General features: G+C 51.8%; 1 protein-coding gene and 1 long non-coding RNA gene across 12 annotated transcripts in view; both read left to right on the top strand.

The window, feature by feature from the left end:
• EXTL3 (exostosin like glycosyltransferase 3) overlaps positions 1 to 17,682 on the top strand; it is a 131,807-nt gene that overhangs the window by 106,170 nt on the left and 7,955 nt on the right. The gene's annotated exons all lie outside the window — the stretch shown is intronic.
• On the top strand, positions 7 to 17,355 carry LOC308193303. The gene is made up of 2 exons (XR_013949527.1): positions 7 to 3,157; positions 3,285 to 17,355. It is a non-coding gene; the product is annotated as an uncharacterized lncRNA (long non-coding RNA).

Below are 17,682 nucleotides of genomic sequence, written 5' to 3'. Positions count from 1 at the left end.
GTAAGAAAGATGTAGACCCTGTGGTCTCGCTTCCCGGGGGGGGTTGTGTATTAAAGTTGGCTGTAGCCGTTCTGAAGAGCGTCGGCTCGGCTTAGTCATCTGGGACAGCATTCATCTCGCATCTTTGCGGATGTCTGTACCTGATCTGGCCTCTTTATCGGGGAGAAAAACAGGGAGATGAAAGCTATGACTCAGCTGACCCATTTTAGGTGCGCGCGTGAGAACGCCATGGCTTGTCTTCTGGAAAGGCTCGTTTCTCTCCGTGACTTCAGAGGTGGGTGAACTCGGGCGAGATGAATTGGTATCGTGAGAGACAGCCTGCAGCCTTCGGCTTACGGGCTGCGGGAGCTGATACACAGAACGGTCGGAATTGTAAAAGTAAGGGGTCTTTGCAGTGCCAGGTATTTAGCACTCTGGAAACAATAATTGCGTGCGTGGAGCCCAATACGAATCCCGGGGATTAAGGGTAAGAGATTCCCTTTTTGTTGAGAATCTGTGCTCAGGCACTTCAAATATCACACTGTGAGGACAGGTGGCACCTTATAAATATCTAAATAGTGACTGTTGCTGCACCTTACCTGATAAATCTTTTACAAAAACAAGAGAGGGACGCACTGAAGCTGTGCTGTGCAGTAGATAAGGGCCTCCAAAGGCACTTATCATGTTGTATTACAAGGGAGGAGAGAAGGGAAAATGGGGGAAAGCATTAGCCAAGACCTATGTAACCATGAGAGTTTCTGTCGTAGTGAGTTTGGGTCAGATTTGGGCTGATTTCTTCCCAGCCAAACTGAAGAATTGACTCCTTGAAAGACCAATGTGCCTTCTGGTGCCCAGCTACTCCCTTGCATATTGGCAGCGTTGCTTTTAGTGAGCTAATTCTCCCTTAATTAATATTTATTTCTTTGTTTTAGGACTTCTCTGTAGTCTCCGCATGACTTTCTGCACTGGCCATTGTTAGTGATCAATATTAAATATAAATCTCCAGCTGCACTCGGAAAGAGAGCACAAGCATAAAGGCAGTAACAAGAAGCAGCGCTGTGTTGTTTGAATCCGGTCATGTTTAGAGGACAAATGGAAGGATAATGCGTTACAAATTAGGGAAGGGAAAAATAAAAGAGGGAGATGGTATTTAAGTACGCAAACTGCATGTGCTTTATGTGACAGGACGCCGCTAAGCTTAATAGCAATGTGAGCTTTATGCTTCATGCAAGGAGATTCATTGATTTAATATTTCGTTTTAGTATTATTGTGATGAATAAATCCTTCTGTTCACATTTAAAAACCCTTATGGTCCAGGGACAATGAGGAGAGAAAATTGCTTGGATAATTGCGAAATAATCTTTCACATTAGTCCTGTTGAATGCTTGAATTCTCTAAAGTCTTCGCATTGTGTCTGCTTCAAAACCATGCACTCCTCCGGAGCTGAAGAGTTGGGAATTGCTTCTCTTTGGAGTCACTAATGGGTGTTATTTGTGCGAGAAAAATATGTTTCTGTTGATGGACGCTGCCTTTTTTCCTCCGGTCTCTTTTGTACATCTACTGTGTTGGGGTCCCACTTGTTTTTTGGGGACTTTGACACGCACAAGCCTTTCACACGCACAGTTTTTCTACACGCCATGCTTTAGAAGAGCCTCGGGCTCTCAGGATCCCCTACATGAGCCCTAACCCTTTGCAGCCTCCAGGCATCCATCTCGCAACATGCTCGTCCACCTCCAGACCGTCTGGTTAGATCGTGCTGGGGGCCTGTAAGTATTCCTCAATACTGTGCCCCCCGGTTTGGCATGACAGTGGGAGAAAAACTTACTTGGGCTTCATCAAACGGTGACGCGTCCTAAGAGGCACCGCCGCAAGGACCTGGGGAGCAGAGCGGAGACGCGGTGTGCCGCAGGCAGGGGAAGAGGCAGTGGTAAGAAACACAGCCCTTACAGCTTCAGCTGCTGCTGAAAGCAACTACAAAGCTGTGGGTTTCATCTCCTTGCAGGGAAAAAAGCGTCTTTTGATGGGGAATATCCAATTCTCTCAGATCTTCGAGCGGCGCTGTATCCTTGTGTAGCAAATACGCTCCGTAACGTCCCCACAGCCGGCCAGCGTGCGGGCTGCTTGGTGCATCCCAAATCCCACCGAGGTGCTGCTGGAGCTGGTGAAAACCTCATTTTGTGCTTTTGCTGGGCAGCTTTCTGCTGGCAGGATGCAAGGAGGAGAGTTGTGCTTCCTCCTTCAGCCTGGACTGACCTTCGGTTGTTGATCAGGAGTTGGACTCGATGAGCAAAGGTTGGACGTGGTGCTTGGGGACATGGTTTAGTGGTGACATTGGTCACAGAGTGATGGTTGGACCAGATGATCTTGAAGGACTTTTCCAACCTTAATGATTCTATGATCCCTGTGGATCCCTTCCAGCTCAGGGTATTTTGTGATTCCCCGATTCTGCCACAGTTCCTTGGAACTCAGTTTTCAAATCCTGTTATGTGGTTTCAGATTTAAGAATCACGTTATGTGGTTTCTTTTCCCTGGTGGGCTGGCAAGAGCAAAGCTTGAAGCTGCGTTGGCTCTTTGACTCTTTCGTGGATAATGAGATAAACAGGGCTACAGAATATATTTGATTTTTAAAATTATTTTATTTCGGTATAGATTTCTTGCGATGGCAGCGTTTAGTAGATAAACCAGCAAGGTTCCTTAGCTGCACAGAGTGTCTGCGATAACATATTCTGGTCCTGTGCTGAGCTAGGTGCAGATACAATGTGCTGTAAAGCTGTGTGTAGTCACTGAAGGTTTCCCTTAGAACAGATGTAGATGGATTGCCCTCGAGTTTGAAGTGCCTTTGTGCCGTGCAGATTGTTCCCATCTCACATTAAGGAGATAAAAAAAACAAGGTTCCAAACGAGTATTCGTGTTTGTGAAAGCCTGAAAGCTTCCTTCCCGCAAGTGTTTGCATCTGTAGCACTTCACCGGGTGAACCTGGCAAACAGAAGAGCCTGGAGAGCGTCACCGCAGCCGTGCCGTCAGCGACGTCTCGGCCGTCCCTTACCTTCTGAGCTGGCTTTTGAACCTCAGCAATCGGTTGTCCCTCGAGATGGCCGCGACATCTGCCAAAGCCGAAATATCCTCAAGGAGTTCAAGCCTGCCCGGGCCACCCAGTGCCTGCTTTTGGTGCCAGCAGGTGGGCTCTGTTCGGGCAGGGTGGGAGCTCTCCTGCGTGCACCTCGCTAGGGAGTGCTCCTGCTGTTTCTGTGCTCCTGGGGGGTAAAAGGGAGAAGGGATTGGGATTAAATCTCTGCTCTGAACAGGCAGAAAGACTGCACCAGGGTTTGAGTGATAAGGGGTAACTGGCTGCGGCTCCTGCATTAACCTTGGAAGGATTTCCAGCAGCGGAATGAAGACTGAGTCGGTAAGGAGACCTGGCTCGGTCCTGGGACGGAGACTTCCCCGCTCAGCCTCTCCGTGCTGAGGATTTCTAAATAACATCCAGGTGACGACAGGAGAACCTCGCTCTTCGCTTTGCCGTTCCCTGGCAGCGTTTTCATCCGCACGAATAAAAGCAAAGGGAAACAAACAAGGCAAAACACCGAGGAAACCACACGGGCAGCCCACACAAATGGTAATAAGATGCACCCAAGACGATTCAGATCCCGCTGCGCTTTTCCCTGCGCTCAGGCGCCGGTGTGCTGCTGGTTTCTGGTGGCTGCGGGGCACTTGCTTGTGCTCCTCATCCCAGTTTTGGCGTAGCAGTGTGCCCAGCCCGATGCTGAATGACCAAGGTGCGTGGTTTCTGCTCCTCCGCAGCTGGCTCACTGCCTTCGTGTGGCTCTGAGCAGGGCACGGACTGGGGAAAGGGGAACAGGAGTCATTTCTCTTCTTTCTAGTCTGGTTTTAATCCTGAAAACAAAGTGTTTGGACAGCCAGACCTGCTTAAGATGTATTTCAGAAGGCTGCCGGCGCTGCGTATGCCCTCAGCTCGGCAGAGAATGCACAAAGCCCCAGCCAGCGAGCTGATTAAACTCTGGAGCAGCTTGCACTCAAAACAGCCGCAGATCCTCTAATGCAGCAATTAAATTATCCATTTCCCTTGCAGAAACTTACTTAAAGCCCCCCAGGACTGCAGCCTGAGCCAGGAAAGCAAACGGAGCTCAGCATCCTCCCCTTCCCTCCTCCGCGCGTGCTTTTTCCTCCCCACATTTCTCGGCCTGTTGGTCGTGCCTTGGAGACCGGGAATGGGAGGACTGAGCTCAGGAGGGCCCTAAATTTGGTTAAAATCTCAAGTAAAAAAATTAAAAATAAAAAAACTTGGCCCCATTGGCCCTTGACTCCAGCATCTTCGGGTCTGTCTGTCTCTCAAACAGGGCAAAGATGCATTTTTATCATTTTTTCACGTTCTGTCCTTAGTTAATGAGAAAGCAGCTCGTTTGTAAGTTAAAGTTTTGCCAGCCAAAGAGAGAGGAACCTTGGCTTTCAGGGCTTTGTACCGCAGCGCCAGCCGCACACATCCCTGCTTCCCAAAGGCCACGGGTCCAAGCAACTCCTGAAACTGGTTCGTGGAAGACGGACGGCTCCGTGGGGACAGACGCTTCATGGCTCCACTTGCAGTGGTGTGTCAGCCTCGCACAGCAATTTCCAGGCAACCTTGGCCTTTATTTCTTGCGGCTTGTCTTTTTTTCGCTCACAACTCAATGCTGACGGTCTCATCCATCGGGTGTTGGCTGGGAGAGGTGGTGACACCTGAAAGTTCGGGGCCATCGGTGACCTACGTGCAAACACCTCCAACCATCCGCTTCTTCTGAGCATGGAGCCTGTTGGGAACAAGACAAGCAAAATTCGTCCTCGTGAGCTGGTAACTGAGGTTTTTGTACCGACCTGGAGTGTGTAGGGGAGTGTTTTTAGGAGGGGTTTTTGGATAGGATCATCCGGTTGTGTTGTTTCGAGCCCGCGTGGCAGCTCTCCCCCTGCCCCAGGAATGCCTGCCTGGTTTTTGGTTCAGTTTGGGGAGCTCCGGGGTTTTGCAGAGGGTGCTGGCGTCGTGCCTGGAGCACAGCCTCCGATCCCGTAGGATGGGCAGACCCGTGGATCCACAGGCTACATCATACTCATCCCAAACCAGTATTTTCCTAGCCTGTGCTCGTGTTCTCAGAATTAATAACCCAAACTTCTGACTCTTCTTTCTTCTCCGTGGCGCACGGCTCCTTCGGCGCCGAGCCGCGGCTGGAAAAGCCCTGCGGCAGTTTGCTTTCTCCTCTTCCTCCGGGGTTGTGTGTGCTCGTAGGCATTTATGAGCAATTCGCCTGGGTTCACTGCCAATGCCAGCTCCTGTGGCTTTCGACAGTGACTAATCCTTTCCTTCAGCTTTGTTAGGGGGTAAGTAGCTAGCTTTGATCTCCGCAGCCGGTTCCAGTGGCGTCGTGTCCTTTTCTGCTGGCTCGGTGGCCGGCCGAGGAAGCTTATTCAATTTAGCTGCTTCCTTGAAAAGGAATAATCTTTGGAAAATTTCGAATCCGGCAGCACTGCCGCTGAAATGTGCAGACCTGCCCCTTGAAATGGCACTGGGTGATCGGGAGCAGCCTGGGGCGAAATGCCGTCAGGACTTTCCCTTCTGTCTGAGCAGCGTCTGTACAGCTGTCCTGTGCCGAGCCCGCTGCTGAAGGCCTGATGCCTTCGATTTGCTGCCAGAAATCCTCAAATTTGCCCTGGGATGTCCACAGCAGGAGCACGGGGAGCTCCCAGGTGATGTTTCTAGCTCGGAGGATGAGGAGCAGAGCCCTGTACCGGGCAGCTGTAGCGTGCCATGTCTGTAGCGTCAGCGTCTGCGTTTGTCCTGCGACTTCGTGCTTGGTTTTTGGGAAGAGCAGAGCCAGCCTGACAAACTCAGCTCGGGCACCAGCAGCTCGTGGACACCGGTAACTCGAGTAAACTGGAGTGGTGTGCGCGGTCCTGAGCCAGGACCAGCGGGAGCGTGCATCGGAGGGGAATAAAACCCCGTGGGTTTGACGGGACCCAGCCAGCGCACCGCCTTCAGCGGCAGCGTACCAAAGGTAGACGAGTTAAAAAATTTCTCCATGAGAGCAGTTTCCAGAGGCAGGACGACGCTGCCGAATATTCCTGTGCTGCTGCCGGGTTCGTAGCACCACCTGCTGCCTGCGGAGCCCCGCATGCTGCCGCGAGCTGCCTTACTTCTCCCACCCCTCGGAGCTTGCTGCCTCTCTGAATATTTTTTTAAGCGCGCTTGCTGCTCGGTTTACCCGTGCTGCTAAAATCCAGATGCTTGTCCCTGCGGGGCCTAAGCCAAGGTGCGGTGAGGTGTGAACGTCCGCCGATAACGTAACAAGCAGCCCGACTTCTCGGGGGTTTGCACGCTGAATATTAACTCCCACACCCTTGCAGTACGCTGCTGCTGTTTCAGCAGCAAATTATTCCGTGCTGGGGAACAAGTCGGGGGCAGAACTGAGTGTGTAGGCATTTTTTTTTCTTCCCTTTTCACCTTCTCTGCCTTTTTTTGGGACCGCTAGTGCAACTCTCACTTAGTTTATATGGCACTGCATGCTGACTTCACTTCCCTGCAAGCTGTCCCCTTGTTCTTATAAAGCCCCAGAGGCCAGGTACCTGCATTTCCCTTTCTTCCCATGCTTCCAACGTTCCCAATTTTTTGCTCTCATCTGCTTTTGCATCCGTACAGGCTGCTGTAGTTGGGAAGGGAGGGCAGTCGCGTCACCCGAAGCAGCTTTAATTTGGGGCTGTATCTCAAGAAATGGATGGGCCCCGAGGCTCAGGAGAGAAGCAGCGAGCTGCAGTCGCTGAGGTCATGAATTTGGGTATTAGATAGCCGGGGCAAAGGAAAATCTGTGGTGTTTGCTGGAAGAGGAGGGACCTCACGGGGCATTAGGATATCAAGGTTATAAAGAGGAAGGTAACGCCTGGATACGAGGGCAGAGAAAGAAATGAGGAGCAAGAGAGAGGTTTTTGTCACTCCGCTTTTTCCTTCGTGTCCGGTGTAGCTCGGAGATGCCTCCCCAAACCCATTGGGATCGATCAGCAGCGACCTTGCAGCTCTCAGGTAGATGATAACTTACTCCCGAGCTGGCGGTGGCACAGCAGCCGCAAAGTTGTTCATCTCCTGGACGTTTTTACCCCTTTCCCCACAAGGAATCTCTCCCTTCCGTCTGACGGATGATGCTTCCTCACTTCTCTTGAAATAAACTCCGGATTCCCCTCCTCCAGAGCTGTTAAATGTGGGACAAAGACCGTGAGCGGCACGCAGGGGCATGCTGGAAATAAGCTGGAGAGAAACCAAGGCACGGCGAGCAGAAAATGACGCCTGCCCACCAAAGCATGACATTGTACGTCTCGCAGAAACGCTGTAGAAAGCTATTTTTGCCTATTCCCAGATTTATTAGCAGCAAAAAGATGGGAAATCTGGTGAAGTCATTCTCGGGCCTCCCAGATAACATTTTTCAGATCCAAATAGTTCAGCAAAGTCTTTGGGTGTCTGGACGCTTATCTGAATTGAAGTCTGATTTTTTTTCTGAGGTCCGTGTAGGAAAAGTAAATGGGTTTTGTGCTCGACATTGAATTTTTAAAGCATCCTGGGCAGGGAGGTGACGTTTGCAGCTTCAGTGCGAAGGGACCGATCTCCCCGACTGCCCGGAGTCCAGGCTGGTGGAAACAGGTGGAAAGATTTTGGAAAAGGAATTGTTTTTAATTATGCCTAATCGATGTGAGCTTTGTAATTGCTAGCACGTGGCGGTCCTTAATTCCCAGCCCATGCTGCGGGGGGTGCTTTTGCTAGTCCCTCCTCATCCCAACCACCTATTTCTGAGCCATTCGCTGAAAGCATTTGTTCCCCCTTGATTTTATTTTACGTTTTAATTGATTAGCAGGAGAAGCTTAAACAGATCACCCCGAATTAAGAGTCTGAGCGCGAGCGGAGCTCTGAACGGGACGTTGCCCCGGCTCTGCCTGGAAGCCCTGGGACCTGGAGCAGGTGAACCTGTGAGCGAAGGGAAGATCTTCCCAAACTGCCTTTCCCCTTTATTTGACCACATTCAGGGCAATATCCCGCCCATTCTCTGATATTCGAGCTGATGGAAATTGCTTTTCTGCATAAGCTGTGCTCATCCTAGAGAGAAATGAGAGATAAAATGCTGATTGCAGAACCGTGGCATGGATTTGCTAGTTCTTTTCTTCTAACGTTACAGACGAGAGCTCTCATCGCTAGGTAATGGGGTTGAGGACAGACTTGCAGGCACAAAGCTGTCGTCGCTTCAGCCAGACCAGACCCATCAGAACTTCCCCAGTGAGATCTCAACTCTCTAATTCTGACGTCCTTGGAAAACTTTTAGTCTGGAGCGAACCTAGAAGCCAAAAGTTGGGTGTGCAGGTCTGAGTGCTCTTCACGCTCACTGCTCGCAGCGCCGTAACCATTTATCCTCTGTCCTCTTCTCCTCAAAAAATGACCTGCCCGCAGAGCTGACGGCATCGGGGTTTTGCTTATACACCAGATTTTATTCCAGCTTTTTCAACAGCTGCTCTGTGAGTTGTGAGTAGTCTGTCCCCAGCTCCTGCCTCCACGAATGGAGAAATAACGTTCGTTTTGGTACCTCCTGCCCCCAGACGTGAACGTCTGCACGAGAGCATCTAGGATGGGACACAGCAGCTTCTCGGTGCTGAACGTCCTCGAGCATCGTTAAACGCAACGTGTTCAAGCTGCTGAGACACGCCGAACTTAACCGATTTTAAAATAATTGCACCTGCTTTGCCGGGTGTTCTGTTTCGCAGCCGTCGTGGAAATCCTGCTTGACAGACGCCTCGCAGAAAGAGAGGGAACCCGCAGAAGAAGTAATCGTGCAGCAACGCCGAGGATTTGCACCGACGGAAGGCTCTGTTAATTAAAGCAGCCAGGCTATCAGCCAGAGAGCAACGTGTGGAAGGATAAGCTCTGCCTCTTAGTGAACGGGAAAAAAGATGTTCCCAGTAATCCCCTGGGATGGCATCCCTTGGGTTGCCAGCACTTTCCTTTTCCGCTGGAGACGCTCTCACTCTCCACTGTGTGTTTCTCTGTCTTCCAAGTGGACGTTTGTGCGTTTTCTTCCCTTTGTTGCTGGTGACCCGCTATTGCGCAGCAGCTGATGGCTTGGCAAGAAGAGCGTACCTCAGGGGTGCTCCTAAACTGCTGTGCTGTTTTTTTTACACGCTCTCCGTCTCGCAGATGAGATGTGACAGCCTCTCTCAGATCCATCCCTGAGCTCTCAGTCCCTTTGCCGCCAGACTTCTCGGCGCAGTCCCAGGGACCAGCAACGTGTCTTTTCCAATGAATTTAGGAGCGCATGAGTTCGCCAGCAGGGTTTTCTCAAGAGTGAAGGGCTGAGAGAGATCTGGACTTCAACACTTCAGAAGTTTTGGGGTTTTGCTTGTTTGCTTTAGTAAGGACAAGGCTTTATAGTGTGCGCATCTTCCTTTAGCTCCAGTATGGCTCCTCCAAGGAAGACCGAGGTTGGTACTGAGGTTGTACCTGGCCCCGAACAGCTCCCGACACATCCGTGCTGAGTGCTCCATCCCCGTAGCGCGGCTGGGAAGGCGAGGCAGGAACACTGAATATTTTTACAGAATCAGGTCAGGCTTTCCCAGTCGCTTCCTTTGTGAGCTGGTTGGGTTTCTCTCCTTTGTCCGTACAGGCTGCATTTCGCAGTGCTTCTGTGCTTGGTTCAAGGGCAGGAACAGTGTGGTCCTGGCCGTGGGCTCGTTCCTGGCTGTTCCAGCTCTGCTGCTGGGAATTTTGCAATTTGCTTTGCAAACGAATGAGCCAGCCTGGCGCGCAGAGTCCTGGCTGCTGGTATCGCACCTGCCTTGTGCATCTCTGCGCCGCGTGCTCCGGGGATCCCTACGATACCCAGAACAGGCCTGGGAGTTGAAAGCTGGTTCAGAGCAGTGATTCCTCTGTCCGGCGCGCCTTCATGCTCTGCCCGCGTGGCCTGGGCAGGATGCTGCACAGATCTGCAGCTCCCGTGCTAGCAGAACCAGACTGCTAACTCCTAGGCATCAAACTGGGCTTAAAACTGAAGCAGAGGCATGGTTCTGCTCCCAGGCTCACTGGTGGCGTGCACATCAGTTCCCGAGCTGCTCTCATCTAACCAGCCTGGTTTTGGAAAGCTTCTGGTTTTGGATAGCTCCCGCTATGATTTGGGAAAGTAATAGCAGGAGGAAGCTTCCCCTTGGGCTGGGTTTTGTAGTGCAAATAAAATGTATCAGGGGGAACAGGGAGGCTGGCACAAACCTGCTGTTTTCTTCTGTATGAAACAACACAGAGCTGCGCTCCTCCCGCAGCAGCGTAAGGCAACGACCTCTTAGGTCTCAGCCTTGGGTCCAGACGTGTTCCAGAGCCTGGAAGGGCAACATTCCCATTATACAGGACTGACCTCCGAAAGTCCTCCAGTTTATTTCTATCCGAAGATCTTCGCATCGTTAGCGAACGTTGACCAGTCCCTGCAGGACGAGGGCCGGGTAGGCAGCCCCGGTGCGTTCAGCGCAGCCGCGTTGGCTTGGAACCTGCCAGTGCTTTCCAGACTGCGATCTGTCACCGTCCCCGGCTCTGGAAGGGAAAGGTGCTTCATCCAGCAGCCTCAGATGATTGCTAGAGCTGCCAGGGGGTGTTCGGAGAGCCAGAAGGGGCAGAGAGGGCGAAATTCAGGGTGAGACAGGCTGCCAGAAGCAACAGCTTGAGGACTGAAAGGGTAAAGCAAAGGCTGGAAGAAAGCAGAGAATTTTCTAAGAATCCATTTCTGTTAGCACGAGCGTTTTGGCACCGTCACTGGCACAATCCAGGTGGTAGGATCGCTGTCCTCCCCGCAGGACGCTGGATACAGGGCACGCGTGGCCTCCTCCCAGGGGTTCCTGCAGGAGCTGCGGGCAGCAGGGGAGGCACAAACCCTCACAGCAGCGGTCAGCACCTGGTAAGATGCTAATTTTGCAAGCCAGTTAAACACCGCCACTTTTAAATGGCAGCAGGCACCTGGCAGAGAGCTGGGATAGCAGATAGGTATTTACTTGTTTGCCTTTACGTCTTACCGAAGACAACGAGTTGCATTTGTGTGCCCCTAATTTGCTAAATCAGGGCGCTCGCTTGCTGCAGATGCTCCTGCTGCTGCCCCCGCTCTCCCCAGCATGTTCTGTGATCTCCGGGGCTGCTCCTAAGCAGAATAAATTCACCTGGATTTCCTTCCTTGAATACCAAGAGGGGATTCGCCAGGTGGAAGCAGGTTTGTGACGTCTGCCTGGCTCGGAAGAGCACTGATAAAGAAACACTTCACTTCCATGCCTTCGGATAGTGCCCGTTTAATTGCAAAAAAATAATAAGCAGGGGAGAACGCCTATGAGGTATTTAAAACCCTGGCCGCAAGCGACAGCGCGTTGTCCCAAGGATGTTCTTCGGAGCCAAATAATTGCAAATAACTGTAAATAAATCTAGGCGGGCCACCAATTCAACGCGCATCTTTAATTGCGCAGCCGCTACCAGGGACACGCAGGGAGAATAAAAATAAGCGAGGCTCTGGATCTCTTTAATGTTAAAATAAGTACGCCTCTCCCTTAGCTTCCTCCGAACCAAGTGACAGCTGCACCCGTACGAAAACGAATAAATAATCAGCTTTATTTGTGTCGCAAGCTGTTTTCTCAGCTCGGAGAGGAGCAGCCCACGGATACCACTCGCGTGGTTCAAAGAGAGCCCAAGCGTTGGCACAGGTGATGTCCATGGGCGCCGTATCGCTTTTAAAAAGGGATTTCTACTAGTACCTTCCTGTGTGGTTTTGTTCTCACGGGGGGGATAATTTACGTTTGGTTTTATGTTGCATCATTTAATTACGCCTGTTTTAAAAACGCATCTGTTTTGCCGGTTTACGTGCACTGCACGCAGCCTTCGGGTAGCTTTGCAGCTAAATTCCCCTCCAGTGAAACTCTCTCATACCTCTGGAGATGAGTTTTAAAATAGTCCGTGAGATCTTTTCATCCAAACCTTGAAAATGCCTCCGAATTAGAGGTGGCAAAGCACGGAAGCCTGGAGCCTGGCTGGGCTGGTTCGGGGCATAAAGGCGAGGGGGCTGCGACTGGTTCAAGGCGAGGAAGAAAGCGCCGGGGATGGAGCAGCAGGATAATTAACCCACGGGAGAGGGGATAACGGTAACTTTGAAATCCATCTTTACAAGCGAAGATTAAAAGGGGAAGGGAAAAAAAAAAAAAGGGTGAAGAATTGCCGGAGGGAGCCGCTGGAAAAAGCAGGAGCATCTCATAGGGTAGAGGAGGCGGACGGCTTCTGAACAAACATCCCTCGAAGAGGATTTCCAAAAAGCCTCTTCGCTGGCATCTTCGGGATCCCAGCATCCTAGGATCCTAGCCCTGCCTGGGATGACAGCAGAAGATCGGCGTCCTGACAGATACCTTGGAGACCTTTCTGATTTCGCTTTTGTGCCCCAAAGTCGGTTAAACATCAGGTATCGTAAACACAACCAAAAGAGCATCCAGTTCTTTACCAAACACCGATCCTACGGTGTTTGATGTGTCTGGAAGGCGCTTTTACACCGCGTTTACGCCTGTTTCAAAGCAGAGGGCTGCAGTTTCTCCCCGAGGTTGCCCTGAGGTCCTGTGCCGTGCCGGAGTGATGTCCTCAGGGCTGGGGTCTGCTGAATTTGGATGAATTTCTGTCCTCTGCAGAGCAGGGGGGGTTTCTCGTGGTGGGAGCTGGGCTTGGCAGGAGGAGATGGCTCTGCGTGGGCAGGACAGAGCCCAGGGGCTCTTGGTGGTGTGCTTTCAGGAGGCTTTCAGTGCTGCAGGGGATTTGTGGTGGTGTCTGTGGCAATGCTGGTGTCTTCATCGGCTTCTTCACGGAAGGCTTGGCAGCTCGTCGAGCAGGCAGCTCTCACCTGTGAGGTCTTGGGGCCGGGCTCTGCCCTTTGCAGCTCCCTGCCATGTTGCATGGGGGAAGATGACCGGGAGCTCGAGAGAAACTGGGATCAAAGTCACCTTTATGAGGGCGAACTTGAGGTGTGTGGCTTCCACACGGAGTCTCCCCCGATGCCAAAGTTCCTGCGACAGCCAGTGATATTTACAGCATGCCGAATCCCTCTCCAACATCCCTCGTGAGTTCTGGCTGGTCAGTACAAACCTGTCCTGACAGCTGCGCTCCCAAAAAAGCTGTGAAGATGCTGCTGCTCCTGGGACGAGCCAGACCAGGTTAAAAATTACCATTTATCCTGCTCATGTGTATGTGAATCCGCACGCGCACGCGACCCCCTTGAGAAGGAAACCCCTTTCTGCCTTGTAAATAACCTGCCAGCCCAGCATTCGCGTGCTGTTGTGTCTGGTAGTCTGCAGGTCTTAAGGGCTGAGCTGGGCGTGTTGCTTCATCGGGGGATTATCCGGATTTTGTCCGACCTCTGAGTTGAAAATGAGTGGCCTGATACAGAACAGTTTCAGGTAAGGGTGAAGGGATTCCCGGTGCCACTTGTTCCTCTTCTGCTGGAGTGCTGAGGTTCTGACCTTGCAAATCCCTCTGGCTCATCCATGCGAAGTGGAACGGTGTGTCCTCGGTTGGGATCTTTGCCCCCAGATGCTGCCATCAGGATAAAGTACATTTTTTAGAAGGGTTCGTCCGTGGGTTCAGTCCCTGGGATGGCAGCAAGGCAAGAGGGCACAGCCCTCGAGCGTGTTCCCTGCGCGGCCGGTGCCTTGCTTCTCTGGATCTTACTGAAAACTTTAAGAGCCGGTGCCAAGAAGAGGATTGACAGGGCTGTAAATCTGCGTCGGCCCTAGAGGACTGTGCTGGCAGCAGCTCTCTGCTTCTTCCTTTTTCCCCATGTCTTTGGGAGCGGTGGAAGTGGATCCTTTTCCCGAGAACTCGTTCTTTGTCTCCCCAGATTACGCGGCTCTCCTAAGGGTGCCCTTTTGGTTTTTTCCTGATGAAGACCTGACATGAGCAATGAGCTTCCCGCTTTCTTGCAGACTTTGCTCTTTGCCCACAAATCAATCTGGCTCACTAAGCTGAGCTGTCAGAATTTCTCCAAGGGCACAGACATTCTTCATGTTTTCGCCATCAAATTATATGTGACGCTTAATTTAAAGCTTAGGCGTGAAGCCTCACTAGAGATTGCTGGAAGAAACTGATTTTGCTGAATTTTTGTATTTATGTATAAATATTCTGTATAAATAGAAAATATTGGTACTGGTTGGAGCATTCTTGCTGGGCAGATGATAGATTCATGCTTTGTTTTAGCTCTGTCTAACACTTTTACAATCTTTTTGGCCAACATGGCCATGAACAACGCCAGGAGCAAATGGATGTATTAAACAGGTTTGGGTTAAGTTTTGGGGTTTTGTGCTCCTTCAGTCAAAAGAAACTTGTGGAATGAAATCACCTCAGGTTGCTGAAAGGAGCAGAAGTTTCTAATGTGGTGTGTATGGTGCTGAGAAGCACTTTATGTCTTGCAGTTTTAAGACAAGCTTCCTAAGTGTGTCAACTGCTGGAGGGGTTTCATGATTTGGAGCTGGCAGCCACGGCAGCGACTTTGTACAGCACCACACTTGGTGATATCACTGGTGGCAAAGGTGTTGAAGCAAAATTGCCAAGGAAAAGCCAAAAATAACCAAGATAAAGGCAACCAGAAGTACAAAACCTGGGACAGGTTTGAGGCTGGAGGGGCTGGGGTTTGCGTGCAGGTCCTAGCAGTGGTGCCGTGCTCTGTGGTTGGAGCCTCCCCGTTCCCTGCAGGGGAGGGTGGCTTTTTGGCGAATTTATGTGCCTTTCTTTTAGCTCTTGGGATTTTTTGAGCTCCCCAGTGCTAGAATCTCGCTGGGTGAAGGTTACTGGTGAGTGGCTGCCTGCCGGAGCTCAGCATTTCAGCACACGCCTCACACTTGCTGAGGGAACTTTGGTGGGTGCTCACAGAGCTCTTGGCTCACAACCCCTGAGAAATATGCTAAAAAGCCGTCATTAACGTGAGGGAAGGGCAGGAGAAACGGCCCCGGGTGAGAGATGGAGAGCTCGGTCTGCTTGAACACGAACCGAGAGGGTTTGGTTATGGCACCGCCCGGTCCTGTGTGGAAGAGGCCTGCTGAGGGAGCTGATGGCGGCGGATCCCTCGGAGGAGCGAGTGGTTGGCCTTTGAGGTTGGACATCCTGAGGGACACTCAGAGGAAAGACGGATTCCCCCACTCCTGATGTCTTCAACGGGGATTCCTTTCTGTCAGAGACACCGTAGGCGGCCACAGGTCAGGTCTGAGAAGGGGCTTCTGTGAGCGGAAGCATTCAGGAGGCTACCGTCGGTGACTTGGCTTACCCCCACCGACCCCACCAGCCGTCCGCTGCTGGTTCTTCAGAAAGCATTTGGAGATCAACCAGTGCCGTGAAGTTTGGTCTCCCAGTAACGTTGTCGAGCTGGTGTTTCCCAGCAGCTTTATGGCACCTCAGGCTGAGAATCTTCCAGAGAAGAGCCGCGCTTCGAGGCCTTGCTCCACTGCCTGAGGGGATCCCACAGGGTGAGCAGGCCGCCTCCCCTGGTCCGTAAATCCCAAAACTTCTGGAACGGACTTCTTTAAACTTGGCTGGTGTAATAACCCTTCCTTTTTCACCTAGCCTGATAAGTTTCTGAGTGCATTTGTGCCCGTAAAGTCCATTTCATGCCTGAGAAATCTGGTGTTTTCCGAGGCCTATTGAAACGGAAAAACCTTCGAAGAGATAGGAATGTTTCAAGTCCCCGATTCGAATACTCCTCCCCTTCCCCCCAACCTGTTTTTACAAGATTAGCCGCTTGTATTAAAGAAGAAAACCTTCCCGAAGGTTCACTTTTCTCTTTCTCAAGAGTTATATTTCTCATCTAATAACGCCATGCCCTTGTTTCCCCAGCTCGGGATGCAGTGTGTGTGTTCGAGACCAAAACCCGGTCCTGCCGGGGGAAAAAGCACCGTGCTGAGCCGTCCCAGGAGGGCAGAGACAGGAGGAAGGTTTGGTCCCTTCTCGAATCGCTGCCTGCACATCCCACTTTGCTTTCCCGGTGCAATTGCCCAGGGGCAAGCGCGGGGATTTACAGAAGCCACTGACTAGATGGCTGATGCCAATTAGCCGCATCCTAAAAGCGCTGTAAATTGGGACAGTTCCTTTGAAAACAAGGCATCAAAGGCAGTAGCTTCAAGTTGCTTCTAACTTTCGCTTGTGCTCATGTGATGAATGTGCTTATCGAGGCTCAGAGGCATCTGACTCCTCTGTAGCATCCTTCTCTTTAGGGAAGAGTTTCGTGCCAACGCACCGATCTCTCCACCCTCTGTGCTGCCCTCTTGAAGCTTCAGGGAGTGGAAATAATTTGACATTTTGCAAATGTTCAACCTGAATCTTTCCCGAGAAGCTGAATTGAGGACCCACAGCAAGTAGGAGTCTGCTAAATGTAAAACCGTGCCCATTTCTCAGCGTGCTGATGGGGCAGAAAGTGTTTCCTGCTGCTCGGCCCCAGTTCTTGCTCTTTTGTCCTCTATCCATGCATCTTCAGCTGGTCCCATGGGAGCTGCAGGCGGGACCTTGCCTGGAAAGCATTTCCGATGGCCTGGGTCCAACTTCTGCTAATCCTCACGAGTCAGACACCCCCGGACTTCAATGAGATCAGCCTCGGGGAGGAAATGCCACCATACCAGCAGAGGCACGGCGTGCTGTGTGCTCCTAAGCAGGAGGATAAATTATGTATCAGCGCTGCTTTTAATAACTCTGCAGCCTTACTAGAGGGCAAGCTCAGCAACAGGAGGCGAAGCAGACGTTCAGAAACTGGTTGTGGCCACAAGACGTCAGGAACAGTGCCTCTTGGTGCCTCTTTCAGAAGCGCTGCGTGACACCCACGAGGGCCTGAGACCCATTTTATGGTGTCACCAAGCTGGAGGGAGTGCTGAACAGGTCTGAATAGGGGCCGCCGTTACTGGAGGGGCCCTGTATGTGTCCTGTCCCTCTGGAAGTGCTCACTGTCCCCTCCAAGGTCTGGTTGGCTGCCCTGTAGATGAGCCCCCGCAGGGGTTTGCTTTGTACGTAAGGTCATCCAGTCCTTTTCTCTGCCTCAGCCCTGCCCGCCTTGGAGCAAGGATCCCAATGCTCCTGGTGGCCCTTCAAGCAGCAGGGGCCAGGGGAGGTTCAGGTTGGAAATGAGGAGACATTTCTGCTCAGAAAGAGCAGTCAGGCGTTGGGACGGGTTGCCCAGGGACGTGGTGGCGTCACCGTCCCTGGGGGTGTTCAAGGAGAGGTTGGACGTGGTGCTTGGGGACATGGTTTAGTGGGTGACATTGGTGGTAGGGGGGTGGTTGGACCAGGTGATCTTGGAGGGCTTTTCCAACCCTAGTGATTATGTGATTCTGTGAAGGCTCAGCGGCAGCTTCATCCCAAAACGTGGCTCCTGGCACCACATCGGTTTGCCAAAGAGCCCTCCCAGTCCGGCAAGCGACGGAGAGGGAGAGGGGGGAGAAATTCCTGCTCTGGTGTTGTCTCCACTTTGCCTTCCCCTGCGGGCACTGCTCACACCGCAGCCCTCCTGGGCTGGGAGCGCTGCCGGCGCGGCTCTGCCCTGATCCACCGCCGCTTAGAGCTGCGCCATTCGTTCCCCTCCCTGCAATAAATCCTTCGTGCTTTTGATGGATCTCCAGTGAAATATTTTAATGCCTTCTCATCGAACGTTCCGTTTTTTG

The sequence above is a fragment of the Anser brachyrhynchus genome (assembly GCF_964034855.1).
Source record: "Anser brachyrhynchus genome assembly, chromosome: 3".
In the NCBI taxonomy this organism is placed as follows: domain Eukaryota; kingdom Metazoa; phylum Chordata; class Aves; order Anseriformes; family Anatidae; genus Anser; species Anser brachyrhynchus.
The sequence above is the reverse complement of the archived record's forward strand: the minus strand, read 5'-3'. Positions and strand labels throughout refer to the sequence as shown.